This window comes from Hyla sarda, chromosome 4 (genome assembly GCF_029499605.1).
Source record: "Hyla sarda isolate aHylSar1 chromosome 4, aHylSar1.hap1, whole genome shotgun sequence".
Classification (NCBI taxonomy): Eukaryota; Metazoa; Chordata; class Amphibia; order Anura; family Hylidae; genus Hyla; species Hyla sarda.
Window position 1 is genome coordinate 21,220,860 of NC_079192.1, and position 22,385 is coordinate 21,243,244.

The 22,385-nt window shown below is 46.9% G+C and overlaps 9 non-coding genes across 9 annotated transcripts; all 9 read left to right on the top strand.

Annotated features, from left to right (window-relative positions):
* The first annotated feature begins 2,179 nt into the window (after positions 1 to 2,179).
* Positions 2,180 to 2,253, top strand: TRNAI-AAU (transfer RNA isoleucine (anticodon AAU)). Its single transcript has one exon. It is a non-coding gene; the product is annotated as a tRNA-Ile (tRNA).
* A 128-nt stretch (positions 2,254 to 2,381) lies between these two features.
* On the top strand, positions 2,382 to 2,453 carry TRNAD-GUC (transfer RNA aspartic acid (anticodon GUC)). Its single transcript has one exon. It is a non-coding gene; the product is annotated as a tRNA-Asp (tRNA).
* Positions 2,454 to 4,095: 1,642 nt separating this feature from the next.
* Positions 4,096 to 4,169, top strand: TRNAI-AAU (transfer RNA isoleucine (anticodon AAU)). The gene has a single exon. It is a non-coding gene; the product is annotated as a tRNA-Ile (tRNA).
* Positions 4,170 to 5,579: 1,410 nt separating this feature from the next.
* TRNAI-AAU (transfer RNA isoleucine (anticodon AAU)) lies at positions 5,580 to 5,653 on the top strand. Its single transcript has one exon. It is a non-coding gene; the product is annotated as a tRNA-Ile (tRNA).
* A 1,842-nt stretch (positions 5,654 to 7,495) lies between these two features.
* Positions 7,496 to 7,569, top strand: TRNAI-AAU (transfer RNA isoleucine (anticodon AAU)). The gene has a single exon. It is a non-coding gene; the product is annotated as a tRNA-Ile (tRNA).
* Positions 7,570 to 7,697: 128 nt separating this feature from the next.
* TRNAD-GUC (transfer RNA aspartic acid (anticodon GUC)) lies at positions 7,698 to 7,769 on the top strand. The gene has a single exon. It is a non-coding gene; the product is annotated as a tRNA-Asp (tRNA).
* Positions 7,770 to 14,495: 6,726 nt separating this feature from the next.
* TRNAI-AAU (transfer RNA isoleucine (anticodon AAU)) lies at positions 14,496 to 14,569 on the top strand. The gene has a single exon. It is a non-coding gene; the product is annotated as a tRNA-Ile (tRNA).
* A 2,045-nt stretch (positions 14,570 to 16,614) lies between these two features.
* TRNAD-GUC (transfer RNA aspartic acid (anticodon GUC)) lies at positions 16,615 to 16,685 on the top strand. Its single transcript has one exon. It is a non-coding gene; the product is annotated as a tRNA-Asp (tRNA).
* A 1,844-nt stretch (positions 16,686 to 18,529) lies between these two features.
* On the top strand, positions 18,530 to 18,601 carry TRNAD-GUC (transfer RNA aspartic acid (anticodon GUC)). Its single transcript has one exon. It is a non-coding gene; the product is annotated as a tRNA-Asp (tRNA).
* Positions 18,602 to 22,385: the final 3,784 nt, after the last annotated feature.

A 22,385-nucleotide genomic window follows, 5' to 3' on the forward strand; every position in this document is an offset into this window, starting at 1 on the left:
ATTAGTTTGCAGCAGAGCATCGCGTAGACGTTCAGCGACTGATTTTGTCACCTGGGACCCGTTTTCCCAAAGTCATGAGTTAGAAAACTAAGGAAAAAGGAGGTAAAATCCTAGAGGGAGCGTAAGGAACCTTAAAGGTAGAAAGAAACCAAAGTCTTAAGTCTCCAGATACTCCATGGAAATAAAGATGGAAATTTAAAAAGAGATCTACAAAAAAAGAAGCCATTAAGTCGTTGCACCGAGAGAACCCACACTTATCCTACCTCAGTTTCCTTAAGGTTTAAGCTGAAAAACTCTGTAGATATCCCCAATCAGTGGAGCGAATAGGCCGAAACCACATGCCGAAAGGAGCCCGCTGAGATTGGCCAGGGGAAACAAACGTCCGTACGGGAGATGCCCACGGCCAGAGCCTTATCCAATGGATTCCTGACATTAGTTTTCAGCACAGCATATACCAGAGTCAATAACTTGTAAAGTAGACGGTCAGCGACTGATTTCGTCACCTGGGACCCGTTTGCCCAAAGTCATGAGTTAGTTGCAGCTGAAATGCGGACTGCAGCTTTCCCTCAATCACTGGCGCTACCACAAGCCCCCGTGTAGCCCATGCCTAAGGCCTATGGCTTTTAGATTGCAAACTCTTCCAGGTGCCGTGTTATTTCCTATACTTTCTGATTCCTTCTCTTGTGGAATAAAGTTTCGAATACAGTTCCCAGTTCACAGTCAGCCCTAGCACTCGTGATGTCGCCTCTGACAAGGACGGAGAAAGAGACACCCTTCCCTTTCTCCACACTGCTATCAGTACCTATTCTAAGGACTGGGACACATGTGAGATCCCCACTGGTGTCGGCCGGGGCAGCCAACATGCGCAACATGGCCGGTTAGCTCAGCTGGTTAGAGCGTGGTGCTAATAACGCCAAGGTCGCGGTTAGATCCCCGTACTGGCCGGCCGTTTCCTCTTTTTTGACCGTACCAGTCTCAAACTCCTTTTTCTCCCTACTGCCTAGATCTGGTGGGTGGAAATTGCTGCTGTCTTCATTTAAGCAGGTTACCGTGATGGCAAACACCATACCCATTCCTCGTTAGTATAGTGGTGAGTGTCCCCGCCTGTCACGCGGGAGACCGGAGTTCGATTCCCCGACGGGGAGGCAATTGTTTTCTTTGTGCACCAAAGAAAACTCAGGAGAAAGGAATCCAAAGTCTTAGTCTCCAGAGTCTCCAGAGACTCCATGGAAATAAAGATGGAATTTTAAAAAGAGATCTACAAAATAAGAAGCCATTAAGTCGTTCCACCGAGAGAACCCACACTTATCCTACCTCAGTTTCCTTAAGGTTTAAGCTGAAAAACTCTGTAGATATCTCCAATCCATGGAGCGAATAGGCCGAAACCACATGCCGAAAGGAGCCCGCTGAGATTGGCCAGGGGAAACAAACGTCCGTACGGGAGATGCCCACGGACAGAGCCTTATTTAATGGATTCCTGACATTAGTTTGCAGCAGAGCATCGCGTAGACGTTCAGCGACTGATTTTGTCACCTGGGACCCGTTTTCCCAAAGTCATGAGTTAGAAAACTAAGGAAAAAGGAGGTAAAATCCTAGAGGGAGCGTAAGGAACCTTAAAGGTAGAAGGAATCCAAAGTCTCAAGTCTCCAGAGACTCCATGGAAATAAAGATGGAATTTTTTAAAAAGAGATCTACAAAAAAAGAAGCCATTAAGTCGTTGCACCGAGAGAACCCACACTTATCCTACCTCAGTTTCCTTAAGGTTTAAGCTGAAAAACTCTGTAGATAGCCCCAATCCATGGAGCGAATAGGCCGAAACCACATGCCGAAAGGAGCCCGCTGAGATTGGCCAGGGGAAACAAACGTCCGTACGGGAGATGCCCACGGACAGAGCCTTATTTAATGGATTCCTGACATTAGTTTGCAGCAGAGCATCGCGTAGACGTTCAGCGACTGATTTTGTCACCTGGGACCCGTTTTCCCAAAGTCATGAGTTAGAAAACTAAGGAAAAAGGAGGTAAAATCCTAGAGGGAGCGTAAGGAACCTTAAAGGTAGAAAGAAACCAAAGTCTTAAGTCTCCAGATACTCCATGGAAATAAAGATGGAAATTTAAAAAGAGATCTACAAAAAAAGAAGCCATTAAGTCGTTGCACCGACTTAATTAAGTCGTTGCAACATGGCCGGTTAGCTCAGCTGGTTAGAGCGTGGTGCTAATAACGCCAAGGTCGCGGGTTAGATCCCCGTACTGGCCGGCCGTTTCCTCTTTTTTGACCGTACCAGTCTCAAACTCCTTTTTCTCCCTACTGCCTAGATCTGGTGGGTGGAAATTGCTGCTGTCTTCATTTAAGCAGGTTACCGTGATGGCAAGCACCATACCCATTCCTCGTTAGTATAGTGGTGAGTGTCCCCGCCTGTCACGCGGGAGACCGGGGTTCGATTCCCCGACGGGGAGGCAATTGCTTTCTTTGTGCACCAAAGAAAACTCAGGAGAAAGGAATCCAAAGTCTTAGTCTCCAGAGTCTCCAGAGACTCCATGGAAATAAAGATGGAATTTTAAAAAGAGATCTACAAAATAAGAAGCCATTAAGTCGTTCCACCGAGAGAACCCACACTTATCCTACCTCAGTTTCCTTAAGGTTTAAGCTGAAAAACTCTGTAGATATCTCCAATCCATGGAGCGAATAGGCCGAAACCACATGCCGAAAGGAGCCCGCTGAGATTGGCCAGGGGAAACAAACGTCCGTACGGGAGATGCCCACGGACAGAGCCTTATTTAATGGATTCCTGACATTAGTTTGCAGCAGAGCATCGCGTAGACGTTCAGCGACTGATTTTGTCACCTGGGACCCGTTTTCCCAAAGTCATGAGTTAGAAAACTAAGGAAAAAGGAGGTAAAATCCTAGAGGGAGCGTAAGGAACCTTAAAGGTAGAAGGAATCCAAAGTCTCAAGTCTCCAGAGACTCCATGGAAATAAAGATGGAATTTTTTAAAAAGAGATCTACAAAAAAAGAAGCCATTAAGTCGTTGCACCGAGAGAACCCACACTTATCCTACCTCAGTTTCCTTAAGGTTTAAGCTGAAAAACTCTGTAGATATCCCCAATCCATGGAGCGAATAGGCCGAAACCACATGCCGAAAGGAGCCCGCTGAGATTGGCCAGGGGAAACAAACGTCCGTACGGGAGATGCCCACGGACAGAGCCTTATTTAATGGATTCCTGACATTAGTTTGCAGCAGAGCATCGCGTAGACGTTCAGCGACTGATTTTGTCACCTGGGACCCGTTTTCCCAAAGTCATGAGTTAGAAAACTAAGGAAAAAGGAGGTAAAATCCTAGAGGGAGCGTAAGGAACCTTAAAGTTAGAAAGAAACCAAAGTCTTAAGTCTCCAGATACTCCATGGAAATAAAGATGGAAATTTAAAAAGAGATCTACAAAAAAAGAAGCCATTAATTCGTTGCACCGAGAGAACCCACACTTATCCTACCTCAGTTTCCTTAAGGTTTAAGCTGAAAAACTCTGTAGATATCCCCAATCCATGGAGCGAATAGGCCGAAACCACATGCCGAAAGGAGCCCGCTGAGATTGGCCAGGGGAAACAAACGTCCGTACGGGAGATGCCCACGGCCAGAGCCTTATCCAATGGATTCCTGACATTAGTTTTCAGCACAGCATATACCAGAGTCAATAACTTGTAAAGTAGACGGTCAGCGACTGATTTCGTCACCTGGGACCCGTTTGCCCAAAGTCATGAGTTAGTTGCAGCTGAAATGCGGACTGCAGCTTTCCCTCAATCACTGGCGCTACAACAAGCCCCCGTGTAGCCCATGCCTAAGGCCTATGGCTTTTAGATTGCAAACTCTTCCAGGTGCCGTGTTATTTCCTATACTTTCTGATTCCTTCTCTTGTGGAATAAAGTTTCGAATACAGTTCCCAGTTCACAGTCAGCCCTAGCACTCGTGATGTCGCCTCTGACAAGGACGGAGAAAGAGACACCCTTCCCTTTCTCCACACTGCTATCAGTACCTATTCTAAGGACTGGGACACATGTGAGATCCCCACTGGTGTCGGCCGGGGCAGCCGACATGCGCAACATGGCCGGTTAGCTCAGCTGGTTAGAGCGTGGTGCTAATAACGCCAAGGTCGCGGGTTAGATCCCCGTACTGGCCGGCCGTTTCCTCTTTTTTGACCGTACCAGTCTCAAACTCCTTTTTCTCCCTACTGCCTAGATCTGGTGGGTGGAAATAGCTGCTGTCTTCATTTAAGCAGGTTACCGTGATGGCAAGCACCATACCCATTCCTCGATAGTATAGTGGTGAGTATCCCCGCCTGTCACGCGGGAGACCGGGGTTCGATTCCCCGACGGGGAGGCACTTGTTTTCTTTGTGCACCAAAGAAAACTCAGGAAAAAGGAATCCAAACTCTTAAGTCTCCAGAGTCTCCAGAGACTCCATGGAGATAAAGATGGAATTTTAAAAAGAAATCTACAAAAAAAGAAGCCATTAAGTCGTTGCACAGAGAGAACCCACACTTATCCTACCTCAGTTTCCTGAAGGTTTAAGCTGAAAAACTCTGTAGATATCCCCAATCCATGGAGCGAATAGGCCGAAACCACATGCCGAAAGGAGCCCGCTGAGATTGGCCAGGGGAAACAAACGTCCGTACGGGAGATGCCCACGGACAGAGCCTTATTTAATGGATTCCTGACATTAGTTTGCAGCAGAGCATCGCGTAGACGTTCAGCGACTGATTTTGTCACCTGGGACCCGTTTTCCCAAAGTCATGAGTTAGAAAACTAAGGAAAAAGGAGGTAAAATCCTAGAGGGAGCGTAAGGAACCTTAAAGGTAGAAAGAAACCAAAGTCTTAAGTCTCCAGATACTCCATGGAAATAAAGATGGAAATTTAAAAAGAGATCTACAAAAAAAGAAGCCATTAAGTCGTTGCACCGAGAGAACCCACACTTATCCTACCTCAGTTTCCTTAAGGTTTAAGCTGAAAAACTCTGTAGATATCCCCAATCCATGGAGCGAATAGGCCGAAACCACATGCCGAAAGGAGCCCGCTGAGATTGGCCAGGGGAAACAAACGTCCGTACGGGAGATGCCCACGGCCAGAGCCTTATCCAATGGATTCCTGACATTAGTTTTCAGCACAGCATATACCAGAGTCAATAACTTGTAAAGTAGACGGTCAGCGACTGATTTCGTCACCTGGGACCCGTTTGCCCAAAGTCATGAGTTAGTTGCAGCTGAAATGCGGACTGCAGCTTTCCCTCAATCACTGGCGCTACAACAAGCCCCCGTGTAGCCCATGCCTAAGGCCTATGGCTTTTAGATTGCAAACTCTTCCAGGTGCCGTGTTATTTCCTATACTTTCTGATTCCTTCTCTTGTGGAATAAAGTTTCGAATACAGTTCCCAGTTCACAGTCAGCCCTAGCACTCGTGATGTCGCCTCTGACAAGGACAGAGAAAGAGACACCCTTCCCTTTCTCCACACTGCTATCAGTACCTATTCTGAGGACTGGGACACATGTGAGATCCCCACTGGTGTCGGCCGGGGCAGCCGACATGCGCAACATGGCCGGTTAGCTCAGCTGGTTAGAGCGTGGTGCTAATAACGCCAAGGTCGCGGGTTAGATCCCCGTACTGGCCGGCCGTTTCCTCTTTTTTGACCGTACCAGTCTCAAACTCCTTTTTCTCCCTACTGCCTAGATCTGGTGGGTGGAAATTGCTGCTGTCTTCATTTAAGCAGGTTACCGTGATGGCAAGCACCATACCCATTCCTCGTTAGTATAGTGGTGAGTATCCCCGCCTGTCACGCGGGAGACCGGGGTTCGATTCCCCGACAGGGAGGCAATTGTTTTCTTTGTGCACCAAAGAAAACTCAGGAAAAAGGAATCCAAAGTCTTAGTCTCCAGAGTCTCCAGAGACTCCATGGAAATAAAGATGGAATTTTAAAAAGAGATCTACAAAAAAAGAAGCCATTAAGTCGTTGCACAGAGAGAACCCACACTTATCCTACCTCAGTTTCCTGAAGGTTTAAGCTGAAAAACTCTGTAGATATCCCCAATCCATGGAGCGAATAGGCCGAAACCACATGCCGAAAGGAGCCCGCTGAGATTGGCCAGGGGAAACAAACGTCCGTACGGGAGATGCCCACGGACAGAGCCTTATTTAATGGATTCCTGACATTAGTTTGCAGCAGAGCATCGCGTAGACGTTCAGCGACTGATTTTGTCACCTGGGACCCGTTTTCCCAAAGTCATGAGTTAGAAAACTAAGGAAAAAGGAGGTAAAATCCTAGAGGGAGCGTAAGGAACCTTAAAAGTAGAAGGAATCCAAAGTCTCAAGTCTCCAGAGACTCCATGGAAATAAAGATGGAATTTTTTAAAAAGAGATTTACAAAAAAAGAAGCCATTAAGTCGTTGCACCGAGAGAACCCACACTTATCCTACCTCAGTTTCCTTAAGGTTTAAGCTGAAAAACTCTGTAGATATCCCCAATCCATGGAGCGAATAGGCCGAAACCACATGCCGAAAGGAGCCCGCTGAGATTGGCCAGGGGAAACAAACGTCCGTACGGGAGATGCCCACGGACAGAGCCTTATTTAATGGATTCCTGACATTAGTTTGCAGCAGAGCATCGCGTAGACGTTCAGCGACTGATTTTGTCACCTGGGACCCGTTTTCCCAAAGTCATGAGTTAGAAAACTAAGGAAAAAGGAGGTAAAATCCTAGAGGGAGCGTAAGGAACCTTAAAGGTAGAAAGAAACCAAAGTCTTAAGTCTCCAGATACTCCATGGAAATAAAGATGGAAATTTAAAAAGAGATCTACAAAAAAAGAAGCCATTAAGTCGTTGCACCGAGAGAACCCACACTTATCCTACCTCAGTTTCCTTAAGGTTTAAGCTGAAAAACTCTGTAGATATCCCCAATCCATGGAGCGAATAGGCCGAAACCACATGCCGAAAGGAGCCCGCTGAGATTGGCCAGGGGAAACAAACGTCCGTACGGGAGATGCCCACGGCCAGAGCCTTATCCAATGGATTCCTGACATTAGTTTTCAGCACAGCATATACCAGAGTCAATAACTTGTAAAGTAGACGGTCAGCGACTGATTTCGTCACCTGGGACCCGTTTGCCCAAAGTCATGAGTTAGTTGCAGCTGAAATGCGGACTGCAGCTTTCCCTCAATCACTGGCGCTACAACAAGCCCCCGTGTAGCCCATGCCTAAGGCCTATGGCTTTTAGATTGCAAACTCTTCCAGGTGCCGTGTTATTTCCTATACTTTCTGATTCCTTCTCTTGTGGAATAAAGTTTCGAATACAGTTCCCAGTTCACAGTCAGCCCTAGCACTCGTGATGTCGCCTCTGACAAGGACGGAGAAAGAGACACCCTTCCCTTTCTTCACACTGCTATCAGTACCTATTCTAAGGACTGGGACACATGTGAGATCCCCACTGGTGTCGGCCGGGGCAGCCGACATGCGCAACATGGCCGGTTAGCTCAGCTGGTTAGAGCGTGGTGCTAATAACGCCAAGGTCGCGGGTTAGATCCCCGTACTGGCCGGCCGTTTCCTCTTTTTTGACCGTACCAGTCTCAAACTCCTTTTTCTCCCTACTGCCTAGATCTGGTGGGTGGAAATTGCTGCTGTCTTCATTTAAGCAGGTTACCGTGATGGCAAGCACCATACCCATTCCTCGTTAGTATAGTGGTGAGTATCCCCGCCTGTCACGCGGGAGACCGGGGTTCGATTCCCCGACGGGGAGGCAATTGTTTTCTTTGTGCACCAAAGAAAACTCAGGAAAAAGGAATCCAAAGTCTTAGTCTCCAGAGTCTCCAGAGACTCCATGGAAATAAAGATGGAATTTTAAAAAGAGATCTACAAAAAAAGAAGCCATTAAGTCGTTCCACCGAGAGAACCCACACTTATCCTACCTCAGTTTCCTTAAGGTTTAAGCTGAAAAACTCTGTAGATATCTCCAATCCATGGAGCGAATAGGCCGAAACCACATGCCGAAAGGAGCCCGCTGAGATTGGCCAGGGGAAACAAACGTCCGTACGGGAGATGCCCACGGACAGAGCCTTATTTAATGGATTCCTGACATTAGTTTGCAGCAGAGCATCGCGTAGACGTTCAGCGACTGATTTTGTCACCTGGGACCCGTTTTCCCAAAGTCATGAGTGAGAAAACTAAGGAAAAAGGAGGTAAAATCCTAGAGGGAGTGTAAGGAACCTTAAAGGTAGAAGGAATCCAAAGTCTCAAGTCTCCAGAGACTCCATGGAAATAAAGATGGAATTTTTTAAAAAGAGATCTACAAAAAAAGGAGCCATTAAGTCGTTGCACCGAGAGAACCCACACTTATCCTACCTCAGTTTCCTTAAGGTTTAAGCTGAAAAACTCTGTAGATATCCCCAATCCATGGAGCGAATAGGCCGAAACCACATGCCGAAAGGAGCCCGCTGAGATTGGCCAGGGAAAACAAACGTCCGTACAGGAGATGCCCACGGCCAGAGCCTTATCCAATGGATTCCTGACATTAGTTTGCAGCACAGCATATACCAGAGTCAATAACTTGTAAAGAAGACGGTCAGCGACTGATTTCGTCACCTGGGACCCGTTTGCCCAAAGTCATGAGTTAGTTGCAGCTGAAATGCGGACTGCAGCTTTCCCTCAATCACTGGCGCTACAACAAGGCCCCGTGTAGCCCATGCCTAAGGCCTATGGCTTTTAGATTGCAAACTCTTCCAGGTGCCGTGTTATTTCCTATACTTTCTGATTCCTTCTCTTGTAGAATAAAGTTTCGAATACAGTTCCCAGTTCACAGTCAGCCCTATTACTCGTGATGTCGCCTCTGACAAGGACAGAGAAAGAGACACCCTTCCCTTTCTCCACACTGCTATCAGTACCTATTCTAAGGACTGGGACACATGTGAGATCCCCACTGGTGTCGGCCGGGGCAGCCGACATGCGCAACATGGCCGGTTAGCTCAGATGGTTAGAGCGTGGTGCTAATAACGCCAAGGTAGCGGGTTCAATCCCCGTACGGGCCAGTCCGTCTCCTCTTTTTTGACCGTACCAGTCTCAAACTCCTTTTTCTCTCTACTGCCTAGATCTGGTGGGTGGAAATTGCTGCTGTCTTCATTTAAGCAGGTTACCGTGATGGCAAGCGCGATACCCATTCCTTGTTAGTATAGTGGTGAGTATCCCCGCCTGTCACGCGGGAGACAGGGGGTTCGATTCCCCGACGGGGAGGCACCTGTTTTCTTTGTGCACCAAAGAAAACTCAGGAAAAAGGAATCCAAAGTCTTAAGTCTCCAGAGTCTCCAGAGTCTCCAGAGACTCCATGGAAATAAAGATGGAATTTTAAAAAGAGATCTACAAAAAAAGAAGCCATTAAGTCGTTGCACAGAGAGAACCCACACTTATCCTACCTCAGTTTCCTGAAGGTTTAAGCTGAAAAACTCTGTAGATATCCCCAATCCATGGAGCGAATAGGCCGAAACCACATGCCGAAAGGAGCCCGCTGAGATTGGCCAGGGGAAACAAACGTCCGTACGGGAGATGCCCACGGACAGAGCCTTATTTAATGGATTCCTGACATTAGTTTGCAGCAGAGCATAACGTAGACGTTCAGCGACTGATTTTGTCACCTGGGACCTGTTTTCCCAAAGTCATGAGTTAGAAAACTAAGGAAAAAGGAGGTAAAATCCTAGAGGGAGCGTAAGGAACCTTAAAGGTAGAAGGAATCCAAAGTCTTAAGTCTCCAGAGACTCCATGGAAATAAAGATGGAAATTTAAAAAGAGATCTACAAAAAAAGAAGCCATTAAGTCGTTGCACCGAGAGAACCCACACTTATCCTACCTCAGTTTCCTTAAGGTTTAAGCTGAAAAACTCTGTAGATATCCCCAATCCATGGAGCGAATAGGCCGAAACCACATGCCGAAAGGAGCCCGCTGAGATTGGCCAGGGGAAACAAACGTCCGTACGGGAGATGCCCACGGCCAGAGCCTTATCCAATGGATTCCTGACATTAGTTTTCAGCACAGCATATACCAGAGTCAATAACTTGTAAAGTAGACGGTCAGCGACTGATTTCGTCACCTGGGACCCGTTTGCCCAAAGTCATGAGTTAGTTGCAGCTGAAATGCGGACTGCAGCTTTCCCTCAATCACTGGCGCTACAACAAGCCCCCGTGTAGCCCATGCCTAAGGCCTATGGCTTTTAGTTTGCAAATTCTTCCAGGTGCCGTGTTATTTCCTATACTTTCTGATTCCTTCTCTTGTGGAATAAAGTTTCGAATACAGTTCCCAGTTCACAGTCAGCCCTAGCACTTGTGATGTCGCCTCTGACAAGGACGGAGAAAGAGACACCCTTCCCTTTCTCCACACTGCTATCAGTACCTATTCTAAGGACTGGGACACATGTGAGATCCCCACTGGTTCGGCCGGGGCAGCCGACATGCGCAACATGGCCGGTTAGCTCAGCTGGTTAGAGCGTGGTGCTAATAACTCCAAGGTCACGGGTTCAATCCCTGTACGGGCCAGTCCGTCTCCTCTTTTTTGACCGTACCAGTCTCAAACTCCTTTTTCTCCCTACTGCCTAGATCTGGTGGGTGGAAATTGCTGCTGTCTTCACTTAAGCAGGTTACCGTGATGGCAAGCACCATACCCATTCCTCGTTAGTATAGTGGTGAGATCCCGCCTGTCACGCGGGAGACCGGGGTTCGATTCCCCGACGGGGAGGCACCTGTTTTCTTTTCTTTGTGCACCAAAGAAAACTCAGTAAAAAGGAATCCAAAGTCTTAAGTCTCCAGAGACTCCATGGAAATAAAGATGGAATTTTAAAAAGAGATCTACAAAAAAAGAAGCCATTAAGTCGTTGCACAGAGAGAACCCACACTTATCCTACCTCAGTTTCCTTAAGGTTTAAGCTGAAAAACTCTGTAGATATCCCCAATCCATGGAGCAAATAGGCCGAAACCACATGCCGAAAGGAGCCCGCTGAGATTGGCCAGGGGAAACAAACGTCCGTACGGGAGATGCCCACGGACAGAGCCTTATTTAATGGATTCCTGACATTAGTTTGCAGCAGAGCATAACGTAGACTTTCAGCAACTGATTTTGTCACCTGGGACCCGTTTTCCCAAAGTCATGAGTTAGAAAACTAAGGAAAAAGGAGGTAAAATCCAAGAGGGAGCGTAAGGAACCTTAAAGGTAGAAGGAATCCAAAGTCTTAAGTCTCCGGAGACTCCATGGAAATAAAGATGGAAATTTAAAAAGAGATCTACAAAAAAAGAAGCCATTAAGTCGTTGCACCGAGAGAACCCACACTTATCCTACCTCAGTTTCCTTAAGGTTTAAGCTGAAAAACTCTGTAGATATCACCAATCCATGGAGCGAATAGGCCGAAACCACATGCCGAAAGGAGCCCGCTGAGATTGGCCAGGGGAAACAAACGTCCGTACGGGAGATGCCCACGGCCAGAGCCTTATCCAATGGATTCCTGACATTAGTTTGCAGCACAGCATATACCAGAGTCAATAACTTGTAAAGTAGACGGTCAGCGACTGATTTCGTCACCTGGGACCCGTTTGCCCAAAGTCATGAGTTAGTTGCAGCTGAAATGCGGACTGCAGCTTTCCCTCAATCACTTGCGCTACAACAAGGCCCCGTGTAGCCCATGCCTAAGGCCTATGGCTTTTAGATTGCAAACTCTTCCAGGTGCCGTGTTATTTCCTATACTTTCTGATTCCTTCTCTTGTGGAATAAAGTTTCGAATACAGTTCCCAGTTCACAGTCAGCCCTAGCACTCGTGATGTCGCCTCTGACAAGGACAGAGAAAGAGACACCCTTCCCTTTCTCCACACTGCTATCAGTACCTATTCTAAGGACTGGGACACATGTGAGATCCCCACTGGTGTCGGCCGGGGCAGCCGACATGCGCAACATGGCCGGTTAGCTCAGCTGGTTAGAGCGTGATGCTAATAACGCCAAGGTCACGGGTTCGATCCCCGTACGGGCCAGTCCGTCTCCTCTTTTTTGACCGTACCAGTCTCAAACTCCTTTTTCTCCCTACTGCCTAGATCTGGTAGGTGGAAATTGCTGCTGTCTTCATTTAAGCAGGTTACCGTGATGGCAAGCACCAAACCCATTCCTCGTTAGTATAGTGGTGAGTATCCCCGCCTGTCACGCGGGAGAAAGGGGGTTCGATTCCCCGACGGGGAGGCAATTGTTTTCTTTGTGCACCAAAGAAAACTCAGGAAAAAGGAATCCAAAGTCTTAAGTCTCCAGAGTCTCCAGAGACTCCATGGAAATAAAGATGGAATTTTAAAAAGAGATCTACAAAAAAAGAAGCCATTAAGTCGTTGCACAGAGAGAACCCACACTTATCCTACCTCAGTTTCCTGAAGGTTTAAGCTGAAAAACTCTGTAGATATCCCCAATCCATGGAGCGAATAGGCCGAAACCACATGCCGAAAGGAGCCCGCTGAGATTGGCCAGGGGAAACAAACGTCCGTACGGGAGATGCCCACGGACAGAGCCTTATTTAATGGATTCCTGACATTAGTTTGCAGCAGAGCATAACGTAGATGTTCAGCGACTGATTTTGTCACCTGGGACCCGTTTTCCCAAAGTCATGAGTTAGAAAACTAAGGAAAAAGGAGGTAAAATCCTAGAGGGAGCGTAAGGAACCTTAAAGGTAGAAGGAATCCAAAGTCTTAAGTCTCCAGAGACTCCATGGAAATAAAGATGGAAATTTAAAAAGAGATCTACAAAAAAAGAAGCCATTAAGTCGTTGCACCGAGAGAACCCACACTTATCCTACCTCAGTTTCCTTAAGGTTTAAGCTGAAAAACTCTGTAGATATCCCCAATCCATTTAGCGAATAAGCCGAAACCACATGCCGAAAGGAGCCCACTGACATTGGCCAGGGGAAACAAACGTCCGTACGGGAGATGCCCACGGCCAGAGCCTTATCCAATGGATTCCTGACATTAGTTTGCAGCACAGCATATACCAGAGTCAATAACTTGTAAAGTAGACGGTCAGCGACTGATTTCGTCACCTGGGACCCGTTTGCCCAAAGTCATGAGTTAGTTGCAGCTGAAATGCGGACTGCAGCTTTCCCTCAATCACTGGCGCTACAACAAGGCCCCGTGTAGCCCATGCCTAAGGCCTATGGCTTTTAGATTGCAAACTCTTCCAGGTGCCGTGTTATTTCCTATACTTTCTGATTCCTTCTCTTGTGGAATAAAGTTTCGAATACAGTTCCCAGTTCACAGTCAGCCCTAGCACTCGTGATGTCGCCTCTGACAAGGACAGAGAAAGAGACACCCTTCCCTTTCTCCACACTGCTATCAGTACCTATTCTAAGGACTGGGACACATGTGAGATCCCCACTGGTGTCGGCTGGGGCAGCCGACATGCGCAACATGGCCAGTTAGCTCAGCTGGTTAGAGCGTGGTGCTAATAACGCCAAGGTCGCGGGTTCGATCCCCGTACGTGCCAGTCCGTCTCCTCTTTTTTGACTGTACCAGTCTCAAACTCCTATTTCTCCCTACTGCCTAGATCTGGTGGGTGGAAATTGCTGCTGTCTTCATTTAAGCAGGTTACCGTGATGGCAAGCACCATACCCATTCCTCGTTAGTATAGTGGTGAGTACCCCCGCCTGTCACGCGGGAGACCGGAGTTCGATTCCCCGACGGGAGGCACCTGTTTTCTTTGTGCACCAAAGAAAACTCAGGAAAAAGGAATCCAAAGTCTTAAGTCTCCAGAGTCTCCAGAGACTCCATGGAAATAAAGATGGAATATTAAAAAGAGATCTACAAAAAAAGAAGCCATTAAGTCGTTGCACAGAGAGAACCCACACTTATCCTACCTCAGTTTCCTGAAGGTTTAAGCTGAAAAACTCTGTAGATATCCCCAATCCATGGAGCGAATAAGCCGAAACCACATGCCGAAAGGAGCCCACTGACATTGGCCAGGGGAAACAAACGTCCGTACGGGAGATGCACACGGACAGAGCCTTATTTAATGGATTCCTGACATTAGTTTGCAGCACAGCATATACCAGAGTCAATAACTTGTAAAGTAGACGGTCAGCGACTGATTTCGTCACCTGGGACCCGTTTGCCCAAAGTCATGAGTTAGTTGCAGCTGAAATGCGGACTGCAGCTTTCCCTCAATCACTGGCGCTACAACAAGGCCCCGTGTAGTAGCCCATGCCTAAAGCCTATGGCTTTTAGATTGCAAACTCTTCCAGGTGCCGTGTTATTTCCTATACTTTCTGATTCCTTCTCTTGTGGAATAAAGTTTCGAATACAGTTCCCAGTTCACAGTCAGCCCTAGCACTCGTGATGTCGCCTCTGACAAGGACAGAGAAAGAGACACCCTTCCCTTTCTCCACACTGCTATCAGTACCTATTCTAAGGACTGGGACACATGTGAGATCCCCACTGGTGTCGGCCGGGGCAGCCGACATGCGCAACATGGCCGGTTAGCTCAGCTGGTTAGAGCGTGGTGCTAATAACGCCAAGGTCGCGGGTTCGATCCCCGTACGGGCCAGTCCGTCTCCTCTTTTTTGACCGTACCAGTCCCAAACTCCTTTTTCTCCCTACTGCCTAGATCTGGTGGGTGGAAATTGCTGCTGTCTTCATTTAAGCAGGTTACCGTGATGGCAAGCACCATACCCATTCCTCGTTAGTATTGTGGTGAGTATCTCCGCCTGTCACGCGGGAGACCGGGGCTCGATTCCCCGACAGGGAGGCAATTGTTTTCTTTGTGCACCAAAGAAAACTCAGGAAAAAGGAATCCAAAGTCTTAAGTCTCCAGAGTCTCCAGAGACTCCATGGAAATAAAGATGGAATTTTAAAAAGAGATCTACAAAAAAAGAAGCCATTAAGTCGTTGCACAGAGAGAACCCACACTTATCCTACCTCAGTTTCCTTAAGGTTTAAGCTGAAAAACTCTGTAGATATCCCCAATCCATGGAGCGAATAGGCCGAAACCACATGCCGAAAGGAGCCCGCTGAAATTGGCCAAGGGAAACAAACGTCCGTACGGGAGATGCCCACGGACAGAGCCTTATTTAATGGATTCCTGACATTAGTTTGCAGCAGAGCATAACGTAGACGTTCAGCGACTGATTTTGTCACCTGGGACCCGTTTTCCCAAAGTCATGAGTTAGAAAACTAAGGAAAAAGGAGGTAAAATCCTAGAGGGAGCGTAAGGAACCTTAAAGGTAGAAAGAAACCAAAGTCTTAAGTCTCCAGAGACTCCATGGAAATAAAGATGGAATTTTAAAAAGAGATCTACAAAAAAAGAAGCCATTAAGTCGTTGCACAGAGAGAACCCACACTTATCCTACCTCAGTTTCCTGAAGGTTTAAGCTGAAAAACTCTGTAGATATCCCCAATCCATGGAGCGAATAGGCCGAAACCACATGCCGAAAGGAGCCCGCTGAAATTGGCCAGGGGAAACAAACGTCCGTACGGGAGATGCCCACGGACAGAGCCTTATTTAATGGATTCCTGACATTAGTTTGCAGCAGAGCATAACGTAGACGTTCAGCGACTGATTTTGTCACCTGGGACCCGTTTTCCCAAAGTCATGAGTTAGAAAACTAAGGAAAAAGGAGGTAAAATCCTAGAGGGAGCGTAAGGAACCTTAAAGGTAGAAGGAATCCAAAGTCTTAAGTCTCCAGAGACTCCATGGAAATAAAGATGGAAATTTAAAAAGAGATCTACAAAAAAAGAAGCCATTAAGTCGTTGCACCGAGAGAACCCACACTTATCCTACCTCAGTTTCCTTAAGGTTTAAGCTGAAAAACTCTGTAGATATCCCCAATCCATGGAGCGAATAGGCCGTAACCACATGCCGAAAGGAGCCCGCTGAGATTGGCCAGGGGAAACAAACGTCCGTACGGGAGATGCCCACGGCCAGAGCCTTATCCAATGGATTCCTGACATTAGTTTGCAGCACAGCATATACCAGAGTCAATAACTTGTAAAGTAGACGGTCAGCGACTGATTTCGTCACCTGGGACCCGTTTGCCCAAAGTCATGAGTTAGTTGCAGCTGAAATGCGGACTGCAGCTTTCCCTCAATCACTGGCGCTACAACAAGGCCCCGTGTAGCCCATGCCTAAGGCCTATGGCTTTTAGATTGCAAACTCTTCCAGGTGCCGTGTTATTTCCTATACTTTCTGATTCCTTCTCTTGTGGAAAAAAGTTTCGAATACAGTTCCCAGTTCACAGTCAGCCCTAGCACTTGTGATGTCGCCTCTGACAAGGACAGAGAAAGAGACACCCTTCCCTTTCTCCACACTGCTATCAGTACCTATTCTAAGGACTGGGACACATGTGAGATCCCCACTGGTGTCGGCCGGGGCAGCCGACATGCGCAACATGGCCGGTTAGCTCAGCTGGTTAGAGCGTGGTGCTAATAATGTCAAGGTCGTGGGTTCGATCCCCGTACGGGCCAGTCCGTCTCCTCTTTTTTGACCGTACCAGTCTCAAACTCCTTTTTCTCCCTACTGCCTAGATCTGGTGGGTGGAAATTGCTGCTGTCTTCATTTAAGCAGGTTACCGTGATAGCAAGCACCATACCCATTCCTCGTTAGTATAGTGGTGAGTATCCCCGCCTGTCACGCGGGAGCCGGGGTTCGATTCCCCGACGGGGAGGCACCTGTTTTCTTTGTGCACCAAAGAAAACTCAGGAAAAAGGAATCCAAAGTCTTAAGTCTCCAGAGTCTCCAGAGACTCCATGGAAATAAAGATGGAATTTTAAAAAGAGATCTACAAAAAAAGAAGCCATTAAGTCGTTGCACAGAGAGAACCCACACTTATCCTACCTCAGTTTCCTGAAGGTTTAAGCTGAAAAACTCTGTAGATATCCCCAATCCATGGAGCGAATAGGCCGAAACCACATGCCGAAAGGAGCCCACTGAGATTGGCCAGGGGAAACAAACGTCCGTACGGGAGATGCCCACGGACAGAGCCTTATTTAATGGATTCCTGACATTAGTTTGCAGCAGAGCATAACGTAGACGTTCAGCGACTGATTTTGTCACCTGGGACCCGTTTTCCCAAAGTCATGAGTTAGAAAACTAAGGAAAAAGAAGGTAAAATCCTAGAGGGAGCGTAAGGAACCTTAAAGGTAGAAGGAATCCAAAGTCTTAAGTCTCCAGAGACTCCATGGAAATAAAGATGGAATTTTAAAAAGAGATCTACAAAAAAAGAAGCCATTAAGTCGTTGCACCGAGAGAACCCACACTTATCCTACCTCAGTTTCCTTAAGGTTTAAGCTGAAAAACTCTGTAGATATCCCCAATCCATGGAGCGAATAGGCCAAAACCACATGCCGAAAGGAGCCCGCTGAGATTGGCCAGGGGAAACAAACGTCCGTACGGGAAATGCCCACGGACAGAGCCTTATTTAATGGATTCCTGACATTAGTTTGCAGCAGAGCATAACGTAGACGTTCAGCGACTGATTTTGTCACCTGGGTCCCGTTTTCCCAAAGTCATGAGTTAGAAAACTAAGGAAAAAGGAGGTAAAATCCTAGAGGGAGCGTAAGGAACCTTAAAGATAGAAAGAAACCAAAGTCTTAAGTCTCCAGAGACTCCATTGAAAAAAAGATGGAAATTTAAAAAGAGATCTACAAAAAAAGAAGCCATTAAGTCGTTGCACCGAGAGAACCCACACTTATCCTACCTCAGTTTCCTTAAGGTTTAAGCTGAAAAACTCTGTAGATATCCCCAATCCATGGAGCGAATAGGCCGAAACCACATGCCGAAAGGAGCCCGCTGAGATTGGCCAGGGGAAACAAACGTCCGTACGGGAGATGCCCACGGCCAGAGCCTTATCCAATGGATTCCTGACATTAGTTTGCAGCACAGCATATACCAGAGTCAATAACTTGTAAAGTAGACGGTCAGCGACTGATTTCGTCACCTGGGACCCGTTTACCCAAAGTCATGAGTTAGTTGCAGCTGAAATGCGGACTGCAGCTTTCCCTCAATCACTGGCGCTACAACAAGGCCCCGTGTAGCCCATGCCTAAGGCCTATGGCTTTTAGATTGCAAACTCTTCCAGGTGCCATGTTATTTCCTATACTTTCTGATTCCTTCTCTTGTGGAATAAAGTTTCGAATACAGTTCCCAGTTCACAGTCAGCCCTAGCACTCGTGATGTCGCCTCTGACAAGGACAGAGAAAGAGACACCCTTCCCTTTCTCCACACTGCTATCAGTACCTAATCTAAGGACTGGGACACATGTGAGATCCCCACTGGTGTCGGCCGGGGCAGCTGACATGCACAACATGGCCGGTTAGCTCAGCTGGTTAGAGCGTGGTGCTAATAACGCCAAGGTCGCGGGTTCGATCCCCGTACGTGCCAGTCCGTCTCCTCTTTTTTGACTGTACCAGTCTCAAACTCCTATTTCTCCCTACTGCCTAGATCTGGTGGGTGGAAATTGCTGCTGTCTTCATTTAAGCAGGTTACCGTGATGGCAAGCACTATACCTGTTCCTCGTTAGTATAGTGGTGAGTATCCCCGCCTGTCACGCGGGAGACCGGGGTTCGATTCCCTGACGGGGAGGCAATTGTTTTCTTTGTGCACCAAAGAAAACTCAGGAAAAAGGAATCCAAAGTCTTAAGTCTCCAGAGTCTCCAGAGACTCCATGGAGATAAAGATGGAATTTTAAAAAGAAATCTACAAAAAAAGAAGCCATTAAGTCGTTGCACAGAGAGAACCCACACGTATCCTACCTCAGTTTCCTGAAGGTTTAAGCTGAAAAACTCTGTAGATATCCCCAATCCATGGAGCGAATAGGCCGAAACCACATGCCGAAAGGAGCCCGCTGAGATTGGCCAGGGGAAACAAACGTTCGTACGGGAGATGCCCACGGACAGAGCCTTATTTAATGGATTCCTGACATTAGTTTGCAGCAGAGCATAACGTAGACGTTCAGCGACTGATTTTGTCACCTGGGACCCGTTTTCCCAAAGTCATGAGTTAGAAAACTAAGGAAAAAGGAGGTAAAATCCTAGAGGGAGCGTAAGGAACCTTAACCCCTTAAGGACCGGAGGTTTTTCCGTTTTTGCATTTTCGTTTTTTGCTCCTTGCCTTTAAAAAATCATAACTCTTTCAAATTTACACCTAAAAATCCATATGATGGCTTATTTTTTGCGCCACCAATTCTAATTTGTAATGACGTCAGTCATTTTGCCCAAAAATCTATGGTGAAGCGGGAAAAAAATCATTGTGCGACAAAATTGAAAAAAAAAACGCTGTTTTGTAATTTTTGGGGGCTTCCGTTTCTACGTAGTACATTTTTCGGTAAAAATGACACCTGATATGTATTCTGTAGGTCCATACGATTAAAATGATACCCTACTTATATAGGTTTGATTTTGTCGGACTTTTGGAAAAAATCATAACTACATGCAGGAAAATTAATACGTTTAAAATTGTCATCTTCTGACCCCTATAACTTTTTTATTTTTCCGTGTATGGGGCGGTATGAGGGCTCATTTTTTGCGCCGTGATCTGAAGTTTTTAACGGTACCATTTTTGCATTGATAGGACTTATTGATCACTTTTTATTCATTTTAAATGATATAAAAAGTGACCAAAAATGCACTATTTTGGACTTTGGAATTTTTTTGCGCGCACGCCATTGACCGAGCGGTTTAATTAATGATATATTTTTATAATTCGGACATTTCCGCACGCGGTGATACCACATATGTTTATTTTTATTTTTATTTACACTGTGTTTTTCTTTTTTATTGGAAAAGGGGGTTGATTCAAACTTTTAATAGGGGAGGAGTTAAATGATCTTTATTCACTTTTTTTTTCACTTTTTTTTTGCAGTGTTATAGGTCCCATAGGGACCTATAACACTGCACACACTGATCTTCTATGTTGATCACTGGTTTCTCATAAGAAACCAGTGATCAACGATTCTGCCGCATGACTGCTCATGCCTGGATCTCAGGCACTGAGCAGTCATTCGGCGATCGGACAGCGAGGAGGCAGGTAGGGGCCCTCCCGCTGTCCTGTCAGCTGTTCGGGATGCCGCGATTAGCCGCGGCTATCCCGAACAGCCCGACTGAGCTAGCCGGGAACTTTCACTTTCACTTTTAGCCGCGCGGCTCAGCTTTGAGCGCGCGGCTAAAGGGTTAATAGCGCGCGGCACCGCGAACGGCGCTGCGCGCTATTAGAGGCGGGTCCCGGCTTCACTATGACGACGGGCCCGCCATGATATGACGCGGGGTTACTGTGTAACCCCGCGTTATATCAGAAGAGCAGGACCAATGACGTACCGGTACGTCATTGGTCCTTAAGGGGTTAAAGGTAGAAGGAATCCAAAGTCTCAAGTCTCCAGAGACTCCATGGAAATAAAGATGGAATTTTTTAAAAAGAGATCTACAAAAAAAGAAGCCATTAAGTCGTTGCACCGAGAGAACCCACTCTTATCCTACCTCAGTTTTCTTAAGGTTTAAGCTGAAAAACTCTGTAGATATCCCCAATCCATGGAGCGAATAGGCCGAAACCACATGCCGAAAGGAGCCCGCTGAGATTGGCCAGGGGAAACAAACGTCCGTACGGGAGATGCCCACGGACAGAGCCTTATTTAATGGATTCCTGACATTAGTTTGCAGCAGAGCATCGCGTAGACGTTCAGCGACTGATTTTGTCACCTGGGACCCGTTTTCCCAAAGTCATGAGTTAGAAAACTAAGGAAAAAGGAGGTAAAATCCTAGAGGGAGCGTAAGGAACCTTAAAGGTAGAAAGAAACCAAAGTCTTAAGTCTCCAGATACTCCATGGAAATAAAGATGGAAATTTAAAAAGAGATCTACAAAAAAAGAAGCCATTAAGTCGTTGCACCGAGAGAACCCACACTTATCCTACCTCAGTTTCCTTAAGGTTTAAGCTGAAAAACTCTGTAGATATCCCCAATCAGTGGAGCGAATAGGCCGAAACCACATGCCGAAAGGAGCCCGCTGAGATTGGCCAGGGGAAACAAACGTCCGTACGGGAGATGCCCACGGCCAGAGCCTTATCCAATGGATTCCTGACATTAGTTTTCAGCACAGCATATACCAGAGTCAATAACTTGTAAAGTAGACGGTCAGCGACTGATTTCGTCACCTGGGACCCGTTTGCCCAAAGTCATGAGTTAGTTGCAGCTGAAATGCGGACTGCAGCTTTCCCTCAATCACTGGCGCTACCACAAGCCCCCGTGTAGCCCATGCCTAAGGCCTATGGCTTTTAGATTGCAAACTCTTCCAGGTGCCGTGTTATTTCCTATACTTTCTGATTCCTTCTCTTGTGGAATAAAGTTTCGAATACAGTTCCCAGTTCACAGTCAGCCCTAGCACTCGTGATGTCGCCTCTGACAAGGACGGAGAAAGAGACACCCTTCCCTTTCTCCACACTGCTATCAGTACCTATTCTAAGGACTGGGACACATGTGAGATCCCCACTGGTGTCGGCCGGGGCAGCCAACATGCGCAACATGGCCGGTTAGCTCAGCTGGTTAGAGCGTGGTGCTAATAACGCCAAGGTCGCGGTTAGATCCCCGTACTGGCCGGCCGTTTCCTCTTTTTTGACCGTACCAGTCTCAAACTCCTTTTTCTCCCTACTGCCTAGATCTGGTGGGTGGAAATTGCTGCTGTCTTCATTTAAGCAGGTTACCGTGATGGCAAACACCATACCCATTCCTCGTTAGTATAGTGGTGAGTGTCCCCGCCTGTCACGCGGGAGACCGGAGTTCGATTCCCCGACGGGGAGGCAATTGTTTTCTTTGTGCACCAAAGAAAACTCAGGAGAAAGGAATCCAAAGTCTTAGTCTCCAGAGTCTCCAGAGACTCCATGGAAATAAAGATGGAATTTTAAAAAGAGATCTACAAAATAAGAAGCCATTAAGTCGTTCCACCGAGAGAACCCACACTTATCCTACCTCAGTTTCCTTAAGGTTTAAGCTGAAAAACTCTGTAGATATCTCCAATCCATGGAGCGAATAGGCCGAAACCACATGCCGAAAGGAGCCCGCTGAGATTGGCCAGGGGAAACAAACGTCCGTACGGGAGATGCCCACGGACAGAGCCTTATTTAATGGATTCCTGACATTAGTTTGCAGCAGAGCATCGCGTAGACGTTCAGCGACTGATTTTGTCACCTGGGACCCGTTTTCCCAAAGTCATGAGTTAGAAAACTAAGGAAAAAGGAGGTAAAATCCTAGAGGGAGCGTAAGGAACCTTAAAGGTAGAAGGAATCCAAAGTCTCAAGTCTCCAGAGACTCCATGGAAATAAAGATGGAATTTTTTAAAAAGAGATCTACAAAAAAAGAAGCCATTAAGTCGTTGCACCGAG